Below are 19,601 nucleotides of genomic sequence, written 5' to 3'. Positions count from 1 at the left end.
ACACCTAAAAAGCATAATATTTATACCGATTTCGGATCAATATGATAAAATTAACATTTCCGGAATGTTATTTTAACTTTTTCGGATTTCTCTCACTCAGTCAGTGTAGGAAAACAGGGAAAAAATTACACTAAAACTGGTCGAATTTTTCAGAGCTAATGTCACCCCCCCCCCCCTGATTGAATGACTGCAGAATTATAATAAGTACGTGTAATTATGCCACGCCGACTTGGAACTCACGCGTAGATTTCTATGTTTCGAGCATAAAATGGGTTAAGTTAAAGAGATGTCGTTCTGTGACGCAAAGATCCCGAGTTCGAATCCCCTTTAAGACACCGGGATTTTCTACCATTAAAAATGTCCAAATTCTTTCTAATATCTGGAATATAAGAAAAATATGAAGTGTTCGAAGTTCGAAGCCACAGTTATGAGCAAAGTCCGATATCCTCCCACTACCATGGCTTTGTACGAAAAATGTATGAGAATGATCCGCCTAGTACGAAACCTACGTTCAATAAAAGGGGTGGCAAAACTAGATATTTAGCTAAGTGTGCACTCTGGAAGAGACAGTTTCATTTCCCTGTCATAATGTTAGTGGAAAAGTCAGTCCTTATGTGACACTTGTCATTCAAATCTTAGCGGCAACGCCTAAAATAATTCCGTTAGCTTGGTATTACAGTAGAGTCCCGCTATAGGCCATCGCTCTATAGTCCACAATTTATCGTCCGTTGATTCCAAAACACTGATTTTAAGTTAGGTTATGTTTTTTAGTACGCGACATGTAATTTTGTCATAATTATTTTAATATTTTTGGAAAACTTTATTGAGTAGTTGTGATAATTGTGATCCATAATGAAGAGAGCAAGAACAAGTATCACAATCGCAAAGAAAGTGGAAGCCGTCGAGCAATTTCAATACTAAAAGTTGTTGATAATTTAAAAAAATGATATGGACTACAGGGCTGTCTCTCTATATGCACACTTTCTATACCCAGCGAGCACCAAATGCTAAGCTTTTTCAAATCAGCTGAAAACATATATTTTTTCAGCTGAGCTCTGCTGACCTCGAAGTTACACTAGCGATCGCAGTGGCAATTAGTCAAAGTTATTCTTTTTCCCCAATCGAGTGAGAGACTTTAATGCACTTGGTTTTTGTCTTTGCTGAGTTGAGTAGAAGCTAAGGTTAACCTTTTCCATTATTACAATTTTATGATTCTTACAATAACCACATTTGACATTAAAAAATAAAGCAAAAAATTTAAAATTCACAAAAATTTTATAAAATCATATTTATAATATATTTTGAATAATATGTATTCTTAAACCTTTTCCGACCAATAAATTTAATTTTTTTTGTCTAATTTTATCAAAAAATATTGTGAATTCATTTATAAAAAAAAATACTACACCTAAATTAAAATTGCATTGCCAAGAATTCTTGTCCGCTGTGATTTTAGAAAATTAATAACCCAAGAAATTCTTGGGAATTCTCAAGATATTTTGATATTTAATGAATTCTAAATTCGAGAAATATTGAAAAAACTTCGGAACCTCATGAAAATACCACGAAGATCAAGAACATATAGAATTTAGAGCCTCTATAATTTTTATTTAATGGTATACACAGTCTACTCAAAATTATTTGAAATGATTTCCAACAAATTAGCATATTTTCCTGACTTTAAAGGTATTTAAAAACTATCTTCTAAAAAATATAAATGCATATCATTTTAATTTAAAAAATGATTCATCAAATTGAATAAATTTTTCATTTAAAAAAGAATACGTACAGTGTTAAAAAAACGATAATTGTTGGTTTTTTATTTTACCACGATAATAAAAGTAGTTTTTTGCGTAAAAATGCGCTTTAGAAAATTTATAATCGAAAATTTATAAATAGAAAAGTGCAGCATATACATTATGCATATGCATCGTGCACGGATCATATATTTATTTCACTTGTAAAATATAAAACATTCATTCATTCATTTTCAACCGCTTATCCCTATTGGGGTCGCGGGCCCATGACATCCAATCTAGCAGCCCACGCCTGTCGGTCCTCCGCCACTTCAGGAAGATGTTCGGGTTCGATCCCGAGGCGTTCCAAGGCAAGATTCTGAATTTGATTCAGCCACCTTGTCCTAGGTCTGCCCCGAGGCCGAGGTCTCCTCACAATGGCTTGCATAGCTTTTCTGGGGAATCTTTCTTCATTCATGCGTTGAACATGTCCATACCATCGAAGTTGTGATCTCTCAACCCGAAGAAGCAGCTCCTCGACTCTTAGTTCCTCACGAACGGCCACATTCCTCACTCGATCTCTACGAGTGATTCCCTTTACCGCTCGAAGGTACCTCATCTCGGCAGCTTGTACTCGCGATCTTACCCTTTCGGTCATTACCCAAATCTCATGACCATAGGTGAGAATAGGAATGAACACAGCTTTGAAAACCGATAATTTAGCCGATCGACTAAGCTCGACCTTCCTCAGCACGCTTCTGCCAAGCTCCCTCATTACTGCAGAAGCCTGACCAATTCGCGACGAGAGTTCTGCCTCCATCCTACCATCACTCGTGAATAACACCCCGAGATACTTGAACTTCTCCACCTGTGTCAATGAGTCTCCACTGACATGTAGAGTGCATTTCACAGATTGTCGGGAAATCACCATTACCTCCGACTTTTTGTCGTTCACCTTCATACCTGTTTCGGCACAAACATTTACAAATCGGTCAAGTGTGCGCTGAAGCTCTTCTTCGGAAGATCCAAAAAGAACCAAATCATCTGCATAGAGGAGATGGCTCACCCTGAAATCCCCAATACGAATCGCATTCCGCCCCCGACTGCGTTCCATAATCTTGTCCATGTATATTATGAACAACAATGGTGATAGAACACACCCTTGACGCAGTCCAACACTCACTTGAAAACCTTCCGATTTGGATCCGTTTACACGAACACAGCTACTACAGTCTCTGTACAATGACTGAATGGCTCCTACCAATTCTTCATCCAGTCCGTACTCGTGCAGTACATCCCAAAGTTGTTCTCTCGGTACTCGGTCATATGCTTTTTCCAAATCTATGAAACAAGCATAGAGTGGAATTGCATACTCCCAAGCCTTTTCGACAATCATCCTCAGGGTAAAAAGCTGATCCGTGGTGCTTCTACCAGGTCTGAAACCGCATTGTTCCTCACCCAGTCTGGGTTCGACTATTTCTCGACATCTTCTCTCAAGGATTTTGGCATACACTTTGCCGGGCAAACTCAGAAGGGAAATTCCCCTATAATTGGAGCAATCTTTCTTGTTTCCCTTCTTGAATATGGGTACAATGACCCCAACTTGCCAGTCCTTTGGTGCTCTCCCACTTTGCCAAGCCACCTTAAAGACACGCGTGAGCCAATTGACACCCGCTATACCCATGAGTTTTAGCATTTCGGGACGTATTTCGTCAATTCCTGCAGCTTTTCCATCCTTCAATTTACTAATCGCATACAGGACTTCACTCTCTGAAGGACTACTTTCCTCCCTGCCTTTACTCCTGGGTACGTCATCATCAGTGCCTTGCTGAGGATTGAGCAATTCTGAGAAGTACTCTTTCCAGCGATTTAAAACCTCTTCCTCTTTGGTCATATAAAACATTTTATAACATAAAAAAATATATATTTTCCGCATTTACCGCAACAAACAAAAACGCTTTTATGTAAATTTTTCAACTTAAATTGTGATAAAACAATTATATTTTATTTTGTAGTATCCATAGAAATTTTTTTGTAGTATTTTTAAAAGGCATTATTGAACTCATTAACTCTTTCTGGACCGCAGCATATACTGTAAGCCAATTTCACTTTTTTTTTTAAATCAAAAATATCTTTGCTCAGAAATTAATTGAGGTCCTACAAAAAAAAATTACATTTAGACATCCTTATAGTTTGTATTCATTCACAAGAATAGGATTTTTATCAGTTCTGAATAATTAAAAAAAACATTGTTTTCCACAAAGTATTCATATGCTGCTTTGTGTACTCAGAGTCCCAAAAGAGGCGAAAGAGTTTAGTGGGGGAGTCACAACTTTTAAATGGATTTTTTTTAAATGCATCTGCAACTTTATTTACCATAAAAAAGTTAAAAAATCCTGTTTCAGGATCAATTACAATAGTTGTGACCGACTGTGAGCATAATACATCAATGGCTGTTCCAGGAAAGATGCCAATATTTAATTGCGAAAATTGAGGAAAATATGCTTTTTGCAAAAGAAAGAACATATTTTTCATAAATAATGAATAATTTTATAACCCCCGACTGAATATTTGCTCAGAAAAAAATTTTTTTTTTCTCGGGAAAATAATGACGCAATTCACTAAAAAATGCAACATTTTTGGTCGGGAGTATGTTTAATACTCTTATTTGACCATTCTCTATAGGTAGCATACCGCAGCATAATTCCTATAATAATATAAGTAATAAAAATCGTAATTATAATATCCCCCAAGTTGATAAATAATTTCAGGGGAAATTCCAAGTCCATTTTGACATTTTGAGAGAAAAAGAAAAAAAATGAAAGAGAAAATTTGCTGCTAAATCCTTCCTGGCGCCATCTACCGGCAGTATTTAGTTCTGCCATCATCCACTGCGAGCGCTAAACAGTGCCATTTTTATGTATTTGCTTAGCACTTTTTGTTCGAGAGCTGCTGATTGGCCAGCAGACCGATTCAGCAAAAAAATGCTGAAAATCCTATTTTATTCTGCTAACTGTGCTCGCTGGGTATGCACAGCTTTTGTGTCGGTTGCATTCAAAATCAATTTGTTTACATTTTGACAAAGTAATAAAGACAATTATTTTCTTGGTAACTAATTTTTCTTGTTTTTAATTTTCTTAATTTTATTTTTTCTCTCTCATATTATATTTAAAGTAACAAGGAAAATTCTAGAACAATAAAAAATGATAATTTATTAAAAGAAAGAAAAAAACCGTTGGGAATTTCAAAAAAAGTTGTGCATATTCAGAGAGAGAACTGTCAAAAAAGTACCCAAACTGTGCATATAGCGAGACAGCACTGTATGTGCGACCCAAGTGTCAAATCTGGAACCAAATATGGACTATAGCGAGACTCTACTGTAATTAGAGTCTTATAGCTGAGTTCCCGTACCCTGTGTCAGATGTGACATGCCGGAGTCATAGTGGCTCCAGCATACCTCCAGGAAAATTTCATGGAGTCGAAATTCGCACCCCTTTCTTTCTCAAATCTATTGCATATATTTATCTCACTATTTTGCACTCTTCTTCTTCTTTTAAGCATCATAACAAATTAAATTTAGCTGAACCGAATTTGGAGTGCGAAAGAATGAGATAAACATATTCAAAACGTTTGAGAAAGAAAGGATTGTGAATTAAGATCGAAAGGTGTGCCAGAGCTATAATGTCTCTGGCGCACCTTTTGGGTCAGGAAAATTTCAAGCAATCAAGATATTCAATGGTAAAAAACTTCGAACTAGCTTGAGGTGGCTATTAGACAACTGAAAAGTCACCTTTTTTCATAAATGAAGCTCTGTTACGGCTAATTTTGTCACTTGTTTCAGGAAATTAGCGTCAAAGTTCTATAGATAAAAAATTTAATATGTCTTTTTCATCAGATATCTATGAGACCAGGAGCCCATCAAGCCTAACAAAAAGTGAAGCTATTTTTCACTTTCCCTTGTAAAAATTTTGCAGATATTGTACCCCGACTTAAACAAATTTGCTCGTAGTCCTTGTATTATTTCGGCGAACATTATGAAATATGTATTATTAGATAGCTTTTTGTGCACGATTTCGAAATATATCAGAATGATAAGTCAATTCTTTTTAGGAAAAAACTTGCCAAAAGTCTTCAGTGCCTCTATGCAAAAACGTATGGAAAAATGAAATGTCGAAAGGCCCCTGGGTTCACATCTGCTTCTTTCTCAAATGATATGCATATATCCATTTCACTCTTTCGGGCTCTTCTTCTTCTTTTGAACATCACACTAAATTAAATATACAGTAGACTCTCTCAAATTCGGGCATTTTAGACCGAAATGTCAACCGAATTAGAGAGAAATTCGGGTGACAAGTTTTTTGGAATGCAACGACTTTTTGTTCATTTGCATACTCATATTGAGTTTACATGCTCATTGCTATTATAAATTGCATGAAAACCACTTAATAATGCAAAATCACATCAAAACTAAAATAAATCATGACAAATTTGAGCATATTTGCTTCATTTGATAATCATAATCGAACTTGAAAAATGTCAACAAACTATTTTCGAATTTAACTGCCGCCCGAATTAAAAAGTAGCCCGATCTTAAAAGAGTCGAATTAGCGAGAGTCTACTGTAATCCCAAAATATGAACATTCTATCTCAAGTATTTCTGGTACATTGACTGAATGGGTTAAGTAAGGTACTCAAATTTTGATTGCTTGAAATTTTACCAATCTAAAAAGTGTTACTGGAAGCATTGCAATAAACTTTTCATCTAAAACCCTTTTTATAGACATTGGAGGTACATGAAGAAAAGCTTGAATATTTTTTTTTAATTACTCAAAGTTGTGGTCATAGTACCTTGAATTTGATGTATTAGATATTGTGAGAATATTCTTTGTTGACAGAGTATTTTCCATTGAAAACCAGAAGTAACTTTCTCATATACTAAATACGCTAGATTATATATTTGTTTAGGAAAAAGGGATGAAAATAAGACAATAACAGTATTAATTGAATTGAATTTGTTGTAAACTACTCCAGTTTCTATTTAAATTAAAATTGAGATGGATATTTGTTGGCTATCTTTTGTTGAGCTATGAGATAATGTAAGCAGAGAAAAGCATCAGAGTGTATTGCTGAGGGAAAATGTTTGAATTTTCCGTTTGGTAGAATGGGTAGGAAAAGAAGCTTCAATACAGATGAAAATTTTTGTTATATTCTTTTGAGTGGGGAATGCAAAAGTACCATGGTTAAATGTTAGTAAATAAACACATACAGGTACATTGGAAAAATGTATATGGGTTGGATCTATTGCAAAATTTCACAAAAAGAAGAAAACCATTGCAAGTTTTGCGCTTTAATGCACACCTGAGTTATGCACCTCGGTACGTTTTAATCTCTGTAGTTCTCCATCTCTCTCTCTCACGCAGCGCTTTTTTTTATTCACTGCTGGTTGTTTTTAGAAAATCGTGCAAAAAAAATACGTGTTAATTTAGCACAGAGAACAATTGTTCCAACGTTCTGGACAACACACAAGAACTTTGGGTAAGAAGAGAAAACACCAAATGGAGGCGTCTCTTTTTCTAAAAATCAACAGTCAAATATTGAAATTTGGAAATGAGTTGCCAAGAAGTAAAATAAACATCTTCACCATTCACAAAACTTTTTTTTCACAAAAATATCGCTTAAACTACTTCTTTTTTTTTAAATGCTCAATTTAGCAAAAATTATTGAGAAGATTTATCAATAATGAAGAAAAATCACACCGCAAAAACTAGTAACTTCAACTCCACCTGAGATTGCCTCACTTTTGCAAGAAAGACCTGTCTCGGAGATGGTTAAGCCAACTTCATCAACTGAATTGTCTTTCACAACTGAGAAAACTAAACAACTACCCAAATGGACTGTCCGTTACGAGCACGTACTCACATGAACTGGTTCTCTCTCTCTCCATCTCTCACAATCCCCCCCCCATACCTCCTGACCCCCGGATTAGGTCCCCAAACACTCTCTGAGTTCTCTGGCCCCTCTTCTGCCCACTCACGCGACTCTCTCCCGAAGCCCTAGTGATGGGTTATACCTGTATACACCTTTCCAACACAACCTCATCCTCTCATTCTTCTTGTTTTCTCTCCCCAACACCCATCAACAAACTGCAACATATCCCCCACCCGCAATCGGATGCACAGCGCCCCTTTGATGGATCCGCAAGAGGGGAAGTACATTGATGTTACTCTGTGAGAATCAAGCCTCAATGTTTGATGGCAAAAAAAATTAAATAGGAAAAAATCAACGTGTGATCCGTGTAAAAAGTCTCATTGATAGACCTAGACAAGCCTATCTTAGTTGAGATTTGAAGTGTATCAAAACCGTTTCAATGTGCTCAAACTCGATAACTTAAATCTTATGTACTAAAGAGAAAAATGAACATGTTCTTTTTAGCACTTTACTGTTCTCATGTGCTACTACATCAGAGGTGTGCAAGAACCGTTTGAAACCGAATAAACGTCAAAATAAGTTTGTTCAGGTAGCGTTTTGATCATTGACGTATAAGTTTCATTTGACGTCTGTTCGGTTTCAAACGGTTGTTGCACACCTCTGTACTACATAATTGACATTTCTCTATATTGGTTTCTGTCATGACTATTTGGTAGTTGGAAAAACGGCGAAGACTAGGAAAAATAGTCGAGACAGGAACCAATACGAAAAGTCGATAATGCAGGAGTACCTTAGAACAGTAATGTACTAAAAACATGTTCAGTTTTCGTTGGAATAACCTCAAGGTTGGTTCCGTCGCACGTAGGAGTGACCGGAAATGATATGGCGGATGCAGCAGTAAGACAGAGGATATGCGCATTGATGGTCCAAGAGAAAATGTCGAAAACGGAGGATTGGTTCGGTATGGGTGAACTCGGCAAATACTACTATTCAGTTTCGCCAAATTGTAGTGTACAATCTTGGTTTAAGGGAATGGGAAATTTGAACAGGAAAACTATTATTACCGTGGTGCCACATATAAGATTAATACTAATGACCATGTCACATACTCCCTCCGTTCCGAAATAAATCGTACGTTTGGGAAAAATTGGGATTAAGGGAAAGTTTGTTGGTAAATGTTTTGTGTATCAACAATTATTTCTTGTAAAGAACTATTGTTAATGTTCAGCACTAAAAATGGGGTACAGTCTTCATGGTAAGTTGAGGAACGAATGTCTTAAAAATGTCTTATTTTTGGCGTTTTATTTTCAATCTAAAATAGGTGCAGAATGGTGAGAGATGCAGACTTGGGACCTTCGAGGGACTCCCCCCATAAGTTGACCCTGGGACCATTAATATGTCCTTTATTTTGCCCCCAACCCTCCCCTTCCCCTCCAAAATCATGTTTTTTTTTGGATTGCTCGAAAACACGTCGTGCGATTTTTTTTTCAATTCTGGATATGTTTTAGAGAAACGTATAAATGGTTCCAGGGTCAACTTATGGGGGGCCGCTGAAGGTCCCAAGTCCCTATCTCTCACCATTTTGCATCCAGATATTCGAACACATAAAAAAGGATGTTCTTTTTATTGCTCATTCTGCAAAATTTGAGATATAAAAAAATGTCATATCGGTAATAACTGTTGAGTTCTACTTGTGCATACTAAAAATTTAGAACAAACTCTAGCCTGTAATGTTAATCACAGTCCATCTTGTAGTAATTAACTATTCAACATATCGATTCCTCAACTTACCATCGTGATAGGATCCCCATATTATCCCTGAACATGGAGGATAGTTCATACACAAGATATTTGCAAATAACAAAAACATTCTCTGAAACCATTTCTTAATCCCTAATTTTTCGCCAAACGTACGACTTATTTCGGAACGGAGGGAGTATAAGATTAATATTAAGATTAATACTTTCTGAACTACGAGAATGGCAAAAAAAAATATAGCAAGTGTTTTATTATGCCTCTCTCTCGCGTTTTGCTCGAAAACTGATCGAATTACAGTTGCCACGTATGGAGAATTGCTCGAATTGCCTGTAATACGATTCAGAAAGCAATTAATACGATTCAGAAAGCAATTAACTCTTTCGTCTCTTTTGGGACTCTGAGTACCCAAAGCAGCATATGAATATTCAGTGAAAAACAATGTTTTTTAAAACTGATAAAAATCCTACTCTTGTGGATGATTACTAACTATAAGGATGTCCAAATATAAGATATTTTTTGTAGGACCTCAATTAATTCCTGAGCTTAGATATTTTTGATTAAAAAATGGCGAATTTGGCTTGCAGCATATGCTGCGGTCCGGAAAGGGTTAAATCGAACAGTAATATCTTACTCATCGTATTACTTCACTAGAGTGTACTCTTTCTAACACACGTGATTTTCCATTTGAAATTTTGCAAACTATACACCTGTCTTTCCGTCTTTTTTTACTCTAAGTACTTGTACTCTTACTGTAATGTATTGTGACACTACAGTAAGAGTAAGAAAATAGACGGAAAGAGAGGTATATAGTGTGTAAAATTTCAAATGAAAAAACGTGTGTTAGAAAGAGTGCACTCTAGTGGAGTAATAATTAATTGTTTTCTGAATCGTATTACAGGCAATTCGAACAATTTTCCAAGCGTGCCAACTGTGATTCGATCAGTTTTCGAGCGAAACGCGAGAGATGGGCAATTCCCGCAGTTCAGAGAGTATTAATCTTAATATTAATCTTATATGTGACATTGTTATCATTATAAGCAGACTTATTTCAAACCACAACGGTCTAAGAGCTAACTTAAACAGGATACGGTCTGTGAACCAAGGTTTCTGCCGTTTACTTGGGGAGACCGGTTGTGAAGTCGGTCGGGAGCCGCAATCTGAGATTTGATGATGGAATAAACATATTATTATTATTATTATTATTATTATATCCATAACCGAATATTCACTGTCACTGATCCAAATACCCACCGAGAAGGGCTGCTGTGATATAGCAGCGGCACTGGGTGTATACAGAGCTATAATATAGAGCGGTTACCCGTAACGGGCGATACGGTAGAATAGGAATGGGCTATTTTCAGCATTTACCACCAAACCTACCAAGACCGATCAAATAGGCCAGTTTATAAACTCTTTAAAATTAACACATATTTAAACGGTACAATGTCACTATCAAACTTTATGAATTTCTTAAAATATGAATGAATGTTATTACTGAATTAATAATCTCACCTGCAGTAAGTTGATCTAAGCGTACGACTAGTTCTTTTGTGTTAAGAATACACAAGAACGCACCTGATGTTGTTTCAGTTGGAATTTTTCAAAAATTTGTACAAGAATTACAATAGCTGTGATTATGAAAAAAAATGCAGAGTATGCAAAAAACCGATTTCAATGAATTTGCTTTTCAAGTACAGCGCAGCATAGAGCATATGCTTTAAAAGCACATGCAACATTATTAAGATGTCCTTTTACCGTGATATCATTCATACGTAGAGCCTTTTTAATAATCTTCACAGATTTCAAATGCATCAATTTATCGGGAAAAATCCTTGTGACAACTCAATCAAATACTCTCTTTGTCAAAGGTGCAAAATTCAATTTTGCAAACTTTGCAACCTTGATGCGCAGCCACTTGTTGCTGTCGACAAGCAAAGCTCAAGTCATGCTGCGCATAAAAAAATTTTTGACGCTGTGATGTTTAATATATAAAAAAGTCAAAAATCGACTAATGGAAAAACGAAAAACAAGTGAAACAAACTGAGAGCAAACTAAAGAATGTTATGAAGAGAGAATAATTTTAAGGCATGATGATCAAATAAGAACCGAATTTATTTATTACACAGAAAAGACGGCAAATTACATTATCTTGAAAAAAGCAAAGTTGAAAGTTTTAAATAAATAAATAATGTAAATTGTTAAATTTTCTTTACCTTTTTTAATCTTTTCATTTTCAGTCCTTATGGCGCTGGCACACCTTTTAGATCAGGAAAATTTCATAAAGACAAAATTCACATCCCCCTCTTTCTTAAAAGCTTTGCATATGTCTATCTTACTCTTTCATATTCTTCTTCTTCTTCTTTTGAACATCAAACCAAATTAAATTTAGCTCAGTCCAATTTTAAGACCGAAAGAGTGAGATAGTCTCATGCAAATCTTTTAAGAAAGTAAGGGACCCGAATTTTGATTTCATGAAATTTTACCGATCTAAAAGTTGTGCCGAAGACATTAAGTAATATTTTTGTCCTCGCAATTATCAATTAAATTATTGTAATCCCAAAGTGATTATGGTGACCAATTCTAGAGACATTTCGTATTTCGAAATTGATCTTCGAATGTCTTTTCTGTTGAGAAAGCTGATGACGGCTCGAATGGATTTTTTTTCAAGAGTACCCAGAATACCGGAGAAATTTATAATCAACACAAACGTATAAAAAATTTCCGCCCTATAACTTTCCCGAAGATAATTTTCTTAGAATTATTAAAAAAAAAATCATAATTTAATTAGTTTTAATACTTATAGTTTTCAAAGTACTACTTAGTCATTGTTTTGACTGCTCGAATCCCATGAGAGAGCAGTTTTTCGTTTGAAGCATGAAAAACTGCAAGAGCTAGGAAAATTAAAATTATTATCACACATCAAAGTTATATTTCCTGCTCTCTTTTTTACATTAAAAATATTAAACCAAATAAGTAATTTCGAGAAACCTTGAAATCCTGGATTGTATAAAAAGAAAAGATATAGGAAAGTGTTGAAAGTGTCTTAACTTTGCGGAATGATCGAACTCACGAGAAAAAGTTCTCTATAAATTACCTTTCCGTATTCTTGTCTGTATCGGTAAGGGGTTCACACAAGTTTACTGCGGATTTAAATTGCTTTATGAAGTTTCAGAAAACCATTTCAAGGTTTAAAAACGACTAAGTAAGTGTGCAATTTTAGATGCTTTCACCATGTACTTTGAAGCAACTTTAAAACATTAACGCAATGTTCACCAATTTTTAAAACATATTCGAAAATCACAACAACAAAAATAAGAACCGTTTTCGAAATAAACAAAAAAAATATTTTTTTTTGGGAGCTGGGCGGTAGATGCAAAAAAGACTGTGCTAGATAATATTGACTTTAGCTTCGGATAAATAAAAACGGTTTTCGAAAAATAATTCGATTAATTGAGCCCAAACATAAGTACATTTTGATTCTCCAATAGTATCTTGAACAAAAGGTAAATGGAACTCTATTTCCGCAAAAAGTCGTTGAAGTTCGAAGAATTGAAATTCAATTTCGAATTTTCATACTAAATTTTCGAATAAGGTGGGGAAAATTTATCAAATATTACACCGGCAAAAGCCGGCAAAAGAGTTACTCAGTGATTTTGGAGTGATTAAATAATGGGACAAGAACAGTAAGCGTCGTTGTTATGTTTTTTCCCCAAAACAATGCGACGACCGACACATTTTGACACTTGAGACATTTCGAAATTTGAATAGGATGTAAGTTCCGCCACCTTGTGAAAGTATTAAGAAGTAAGAAAGTCTCTTTTTTGGATCTTCAAATAGATTTTCGAATTTTTCAAGATCTACTTCTGTACGGAAAGATTTCGGGTACTTTCTCGGTTTATTACAAAATGCGACCTTTCAAAAAATACAAACTTAAGCAAATCCCTTCAGAAATAGGGCTACCAAAAGGTTTTTAACTTTCGAAAATTCAATATGGAAATGATTTTCGGTCATAGGTATGGACGAAATATTCACCTAGAGATTACCTGCAAAACATATTCGAAAATGCGAAAAAAAACTCTTGCAGCTGTTTTCAAAATAAACCGAAAAACATGGTTTTGATGCTTTTGGAGAGTAAGGAGAGTGGAAGGGAAAGGAAGAAAACGTCTGAAGTTAATGTTCACTTATAGGGGAGGGGGCTTACCAAAAGCCAAAAGTCGATATCTCTAACCGTTTGTGTTCCAAACCAGTAAATAAACTCTGCGCATCTTTCAAAATTATGAATGACTAATTTAAAATTTAATTTAGAGAACTCGTTCTTGAATTAATTTGTAGTATAGCAATAATATTGATAATTCCGTATTAGACTCATCATTGTGATCAAAAGGAATACATTAGGATATTTAGTACCTTGTTGAATATAATCTTGCCAGATGGCTGAATCCTTTGAAGTAATTTTGTCAATTGAAATGTTATTTAAATTAATATGCAGATTCATCACAACGTCATATCATCATCCAAGTGTAATTTAATCAACTAAAATACTATCAATTGTACAACTAATTCTCTTCAATTTCACCAATTATGATCTCTTAATAACTGAAGTGCGCTATAATAAACAAAAACCTCAATTTCTATTGAAAGTGAGACTTATGAACTAAAAAAAAAGACACGAGTTTGATTCAGAATAAAGTGGGAAATGAATTAATAAAAAGGATATTGGCATTGAAATAAAGTTGTATCCATAGAGATACTAATAGACTCAACAGACCGCAAGGATTTCAAATATTTCCCCTTTTGATATCACATTTAAATGCGCCTCGAATGCAATTGTGGGGGATACGAAGAGGAAATGAAGTGCACCTTCAATGAAATATTATCATATTTGCAATTCCCAATCGTGTTGTGAGTTTATTCAACAAGAAAATGCCTACAAATTCAATTAATGCTGCGAGAATATTTCCATCAGATTGAACTTTCATACACTTTAAGCTGGAATTTGATGAGTTTACACAATTTTTAGAAACACTCACAAAATATTCTCTGCGATAAAAATTCGTCTGGATGAAGACGATATTGCCAAACCACAGCAAAGTTAGGTATCATTGATAAACGAAGACAAGAGGGATTATGGGTGAAACTTCAATCGACCGGCTCGAAGATCTTCTGCGATAGGCGGTATTGATAAAAAAGAATCTGCTTTATATTTTTATGTGTGCTCGACGTCTACAGAGAGAGCAATATATACAATTATTCGATTTTGTGATCACTTAAAGCTACCATATTCTATACTGAAAATTATTTATTGACTATTTTTAAAGAACCCATCCGCTCCAGTCAGTCATTAGCAGTTAGAGGCGAAACGGTTAGAGATAGCGACAACTGGTCTTCGGGAGACCGCTACAAAAGTCAACCTTGGCGTATCAATATCATGGCCAACATCTAACACAACTCAGGATGACATGTAGAAGGTTCTGCTCTGGAAGCATTCATAGGTACGATAAATCGCTGAGAGAAGTAGTGATGGAATTCAATGTGTCAAAAAGTACGATTTATACCAAAATGACAGCAAAGTGTCTAGTGAAATGCCGTACTGGACTCCCCAACGTGTACTCTCATATGTGGTCCCAGAAATTGTCATGAAGTGGTCATAAAGTGGTTGTAGTGGTCATAAAGTCGTCATAAAGAGGTCATAAAGTGGTAGTAGTGGTCATAAAGCGGTCATAAAGTGGTAGTAGTGGTCATTAAGTGACATATATGAAGTTTTTATTTAATAAATCGGTTTTAAAAACAAAGAACTCTCTAATAATGGCTTTTAAATTCATCGTTCTTTAAAATTAATATTATTCTAATCCTACAAAACTAAAATTTTAAAAAATCTAGCATTAAGATCCCATTCCAATAAAAAATTAACGTTTTTTTTAGCACTATGCTGTGCTAAAGTGGTTCTATATAATCGGCTTTTCTTTATATTGGTTCCTGTCATGACTATTTGATGGTTTTAGAACACGGCGAGAACTGGGAGGAAACAACTAAGCCAGGAACCAACATAAAGAAAAGTTAATATTGCAGTAGCATTTGAATACAGTAAAGTACTAAAAACATTCATTTTTCATCGGAATAGCACCTTGCGGTTATGTGTCGTTCTGCCTCCCAATTATCGGAATGAGAAAGCGGGCAATGCATATTTTAGAGAAGACACAATGTCCAGTGATTAGAACTGTTAATAGCAGCGATGTATTAGATTTCAATCAAGTACTAAAAATACGCCAACAATTCCACTTGCTTTATATTGGAATTGTCACTGTACTAATTCTTTCAGACTTTAAGAAATATTGTTTTATCCATTTTTCTTCAGAAATTGCTGTATTATTTTTTTAGTACAACCAATTTTTAGTACAGGATATGTGATGTGACATATTTTAATGATAAAGAACAAAATGCTCAATTCTGATATTATTGCTTGGTCATAAAGTGGTAGTAGTGGTCATAAAGCAGTAATAAAGTGGTCATAAAGTGGTAGTAGTGGTCATAAAGTGGTAGTAGTGGTCATAAAGCGGTCATAAATTGGTCATAAAGTGATCATAGGTTTGGCTGGGCTTTGATGCGGCTTTGTCTCTTCGAAATGTTAGTGTACGAATGCGCCTTATCCTAAAATACCCACAGCGTTCTGGAATGTTTTTTCTGCTATTATTTTTAATTAAAAAAGATGTCTGTTTTTTACTAATTTTTGGTAAAAATCTTATTCTGAATGAAATAAATTATATAAATATTAATTTCAGCGAAGAAAAAATAATTTGGGAATTCTATAATATATTTGAAAGTTGAAAATGCTGAGACCCGATCCGAAATGTACCATACTACCCTTTGTGGAAAAAGTAACAAGATCTTGGCTATTTCTATCACGCGTTAGGGATTCTTATCAAATCGTCCTATTTTTAACAAGATTTCTTGTTAGAAACGAATAAAAATAATGTCAAAATCTTGCTTTATTGGATTTTTTCAACAGTTGCCGCTACATTTATGTGTGATTTAGACAAAAGTTGATAGATAGAAACCCATGCGAGAGACGATTATTTGACTTTCTCTGAGAGAATCTGGAAACAGTAGCACACATTTTATGCTACTGTTCCAAATTCTTAAACCGCTTAAACCGGAGCATTCATATCTTTAAGTCTAAGCCTAAATATTTACAGCTCACAGATTTCACCATTCCCTTTCTATCTATCTGAGTTGTCAGTGTCTATTTGGACTTTAACGTAAGGTATAGAAATGGAAGTATTTTGGGTTCGAATCTAGGTTTGGGCATATTTCTTTTTTAATCAAAGCGATCGTATTTTACCATTATTTAGCAGTATTTATTTGATATGCAACAAAAGGTGTGTTTGATTCTTCCAAGTAATCGCATAATGGATACAAATAGGCATGGAATTGAAGAAAAAAAATATTATATAGGAAAAATAAAACCCAAATTTCAAACTAACGTCCTAAGTAATCTTTAATTTTAATTGTAATGACTTTCCGACCCAAATTTAAGATTTTGTTTTGAACTTGATGAATCAGCGAGTACCGTTGTGGAGTCCCAAGTTCGAGGCTGGTCAGTTCCAGTTCCAGTTTTTTTTTTTTTTTAAGTCAGTCAAATGAGTCTGGAATTTGTCCAGAAAATGAATAAAAAATGTCAATCCATGCTGAATTATTTCTATAATTTAAATCAATTTCATTTTTACAGCATTGGCAGGATATTAGTACATGTACTAAAAGTCAAATATGTTTTATTTTTATTAGGAAAAAACTTCGGATTTTAGAAATTATATAGGTCTATTTTTCTTCTTTGACAAAGTCCTTAAATCATTCCTTTTAGCGACTTCTCAAGGTCAAAGGTCAAAGCTTAAAATCGTCTTTGAAGTGCAATTTTTTAACCGATTTGGACTAGTTTGGGTACATTTATGCTCGCATTTACGACTTGATCCTTGATAAATTTGAACCAGATCTAACCGTTAGAAACTACTTCTAATGAATAATATCTGCTGAACTAAAAGTGTGAGCATTATACGAAGCTTAGACACCTTGCATTATTTTTAAAAATATTAAATGAGAAAAAAAATTATATCTGCACACTTCAGTTTTTTTTTTAATTCATTGCTACTCCAAGTTATTAAAAATAATGTGACATAGGAAGTGTTATGATATTAATATCATTTTTATCAGGGAATTGTGATGTTATTGTTTGGTTGGTAACAGGTAATTTTTTCCCAATGCAATAAAGATGCACGTTTAATGTCCCAGTTCCGTTCCATTTTTAATTATTTAATTTTTTTTTTGTTTGATTGTGAATTTGAAGAAGAATATTGAACGTCACATTTTATTTTAGAAAATAAGATCCTAGTGATTTAAAATTGTATTTTTTATTAAAACAGATGTTACATACGTTTACATTAAAAAAGAGTATATTATCATAATGAAGTAGGGTAAGTGTGCCAAATTTCGGCCAGCTTGCAATTTCGGCCAGCTTGCAATTTCGGCCACATTTTTTGTTCCTCGCATTTCTATGATTTTTTAATATTTGCATACTCTATAGATTATACAATGCAAAGAAATAACAAAAAATGTTGATTCGACAAATAAGATAATCTGAAAAAGACATTAGAAGAATTCCTGAAGGGCAAGGAACTATGATAATGAAGGTGGCCGGAATAGGCCACCAATGCTATATGACTAAATTTTTATTCATTTTAAAATGTATTAAGAATGATTTTAGAGAAAATAAAGATGATAAACTGTCTACAAGGTTCCAAGCAACACTTTTGATAAAAAAGTAACAAAAATATTCAAATTTTATTAAAAATATTACATTTCAAACTTGAGACTTTGGCGCTTGTGTGCAACTATGCCGAAATTTGGCACACTTACCCTAACCCAATGTAAAAATTCTTCATGATTTTAATTTTGAACAAATAAAATTTGCAGCACTATTTCAGACAAATTTAAAACATAATGAATCAATTAGAAACAAAAATAATTTAGTACAGACATGTACTAAAACAACTAATTTGTATTTTTGTGAGAAATTTACAATGTTGATTTATGGAACTATTGCATTGAAATTCTAAATATCATAAAATAGATAAAATTGAATTAAGGCATTTAGTACTAAATCTAATCTTCATTAAAATTGCAAATTGATAAAAAAATAATTTATGTGTAAAAATTTATATGCTTTAAAAGTTTCTGAAAGTTTTACAATATTAATTTAGAACATATTAATGTACTAAAAACATACGTAAATAAAATAAAAACAGTACAGTTTCCTCTCTCTTCTTCTGATCGGAGTTATTTAAATGACATTTTGACGGCTTCAGTTTAAATTTAGTTTTTACAGCGAAATCAATTAACTCTTTCGCGTCTTTAGGGTCATATATGACCCGGGGAAAAGTTTCTTTTTGGCTATTTACATTAATTGAAATCTAACTGGAGTCTTGAGAAAATGAGCCAAGAATCTTACATCCTTCTATTATGATGTCGTGCACGAACAGATAGATTTCAATTAATGTAAATACCCAAAAAAAACTTTTTTCCCCGAGTCATGACATTACCCTAAAGACGCGAAAGAGTTAAGTATTCTCTGAAGTTTTTATTTATTAAATCGATTTTAAAAACAAAGAATTCTCTAATAATGGCTTTTTTTAATTCATCGTTCTTTAAAATTAATATTATTCTAATCCTACAAAAGAAAATTTAAAAAAAAATCTAGCATTGAGATCCTATTCCAATAAAAAATCAACGTGTTATTTTAGCACTGTGCTGTGCTAAAGTGCTTCTACATAATCGACTTTTCTTTGTGTTGGTTCCTGTAATGACTATTTAATGGTTTTAGAACACGGCGAGAACTATAGTTCTATAGGAGGAAACAGCTAAGACAGGAACCAACACAAAGAAAAGTTGATATTGTAGTAGCATTTGAATACAATAAAGTACTAAAAACGTTCATTTTTCATCGGAATAGCACCTTACGGTTATCTGTTGTTCTGCCTTCCAATACTGTTAATAGCAGCGATGTATTAGATTTCAATCAAGTACTAAAAATACGCCAACAATTCCACTTGCTTTATATTGGAATTGTCACTGTACTAACTCTTTCACACTTTAAGAAATATTGTTTTTTCATTTTTCTTCAGAAATTGC

The 19,601-nt window shown here is 34.0% G+C and overlaps 1 protein-coding gene across 5 annotated transcripts in view; it reads right to left on the bottom strand.

Annotated features, from left to right (window-relative positions):
* The window catches only part of LOC129802215 (diacylglycerol lipase-beta-like), a 59,802-nt gene that overhangs the window by 39,287 nt on the left and 914 nt on the right, over positions 1 to 19,601 (bottom strand). For 2 of the 5 annotated variants that reach the window (XM_055847864.1, XM_055847866.1), the window contains exon 1: positions 7,108 to 7,616. The exons of 1 other annotated variant lie outside the window; for it this stretch is intronic. The gene's annotated coding sequence lies outside the window, so the exon portion shown is untranslated. Of the gene's footprint in view, positions 1 to 7,094; positions 7,621 to 19,601 lie in introns of those variants that run through there. 2 more of the 5 variants (XM_055847865.1, XM_055847862.1) reach the window with 2 other exon arrangements.

The sequence above is a fragment of the Phlebotomus papatasi genome, chromosome 2 (assembly GCF_024763615.1).
Source record: "Phlebotomus papatasi isolate M1 chromosome 2, Ppap_2.1, whole genome shotgun sequence".
NCBI lineage: Eukaryota > Metazoa > Arthropoda > Insecta > Diptera > Psychodidae > Phlebotomus > Phlebotomus papatasi.
Note: the sequence above shows the minus strand (reverse complement) of the source record. Positions and strands in the feature narration are given on the sequence as shown.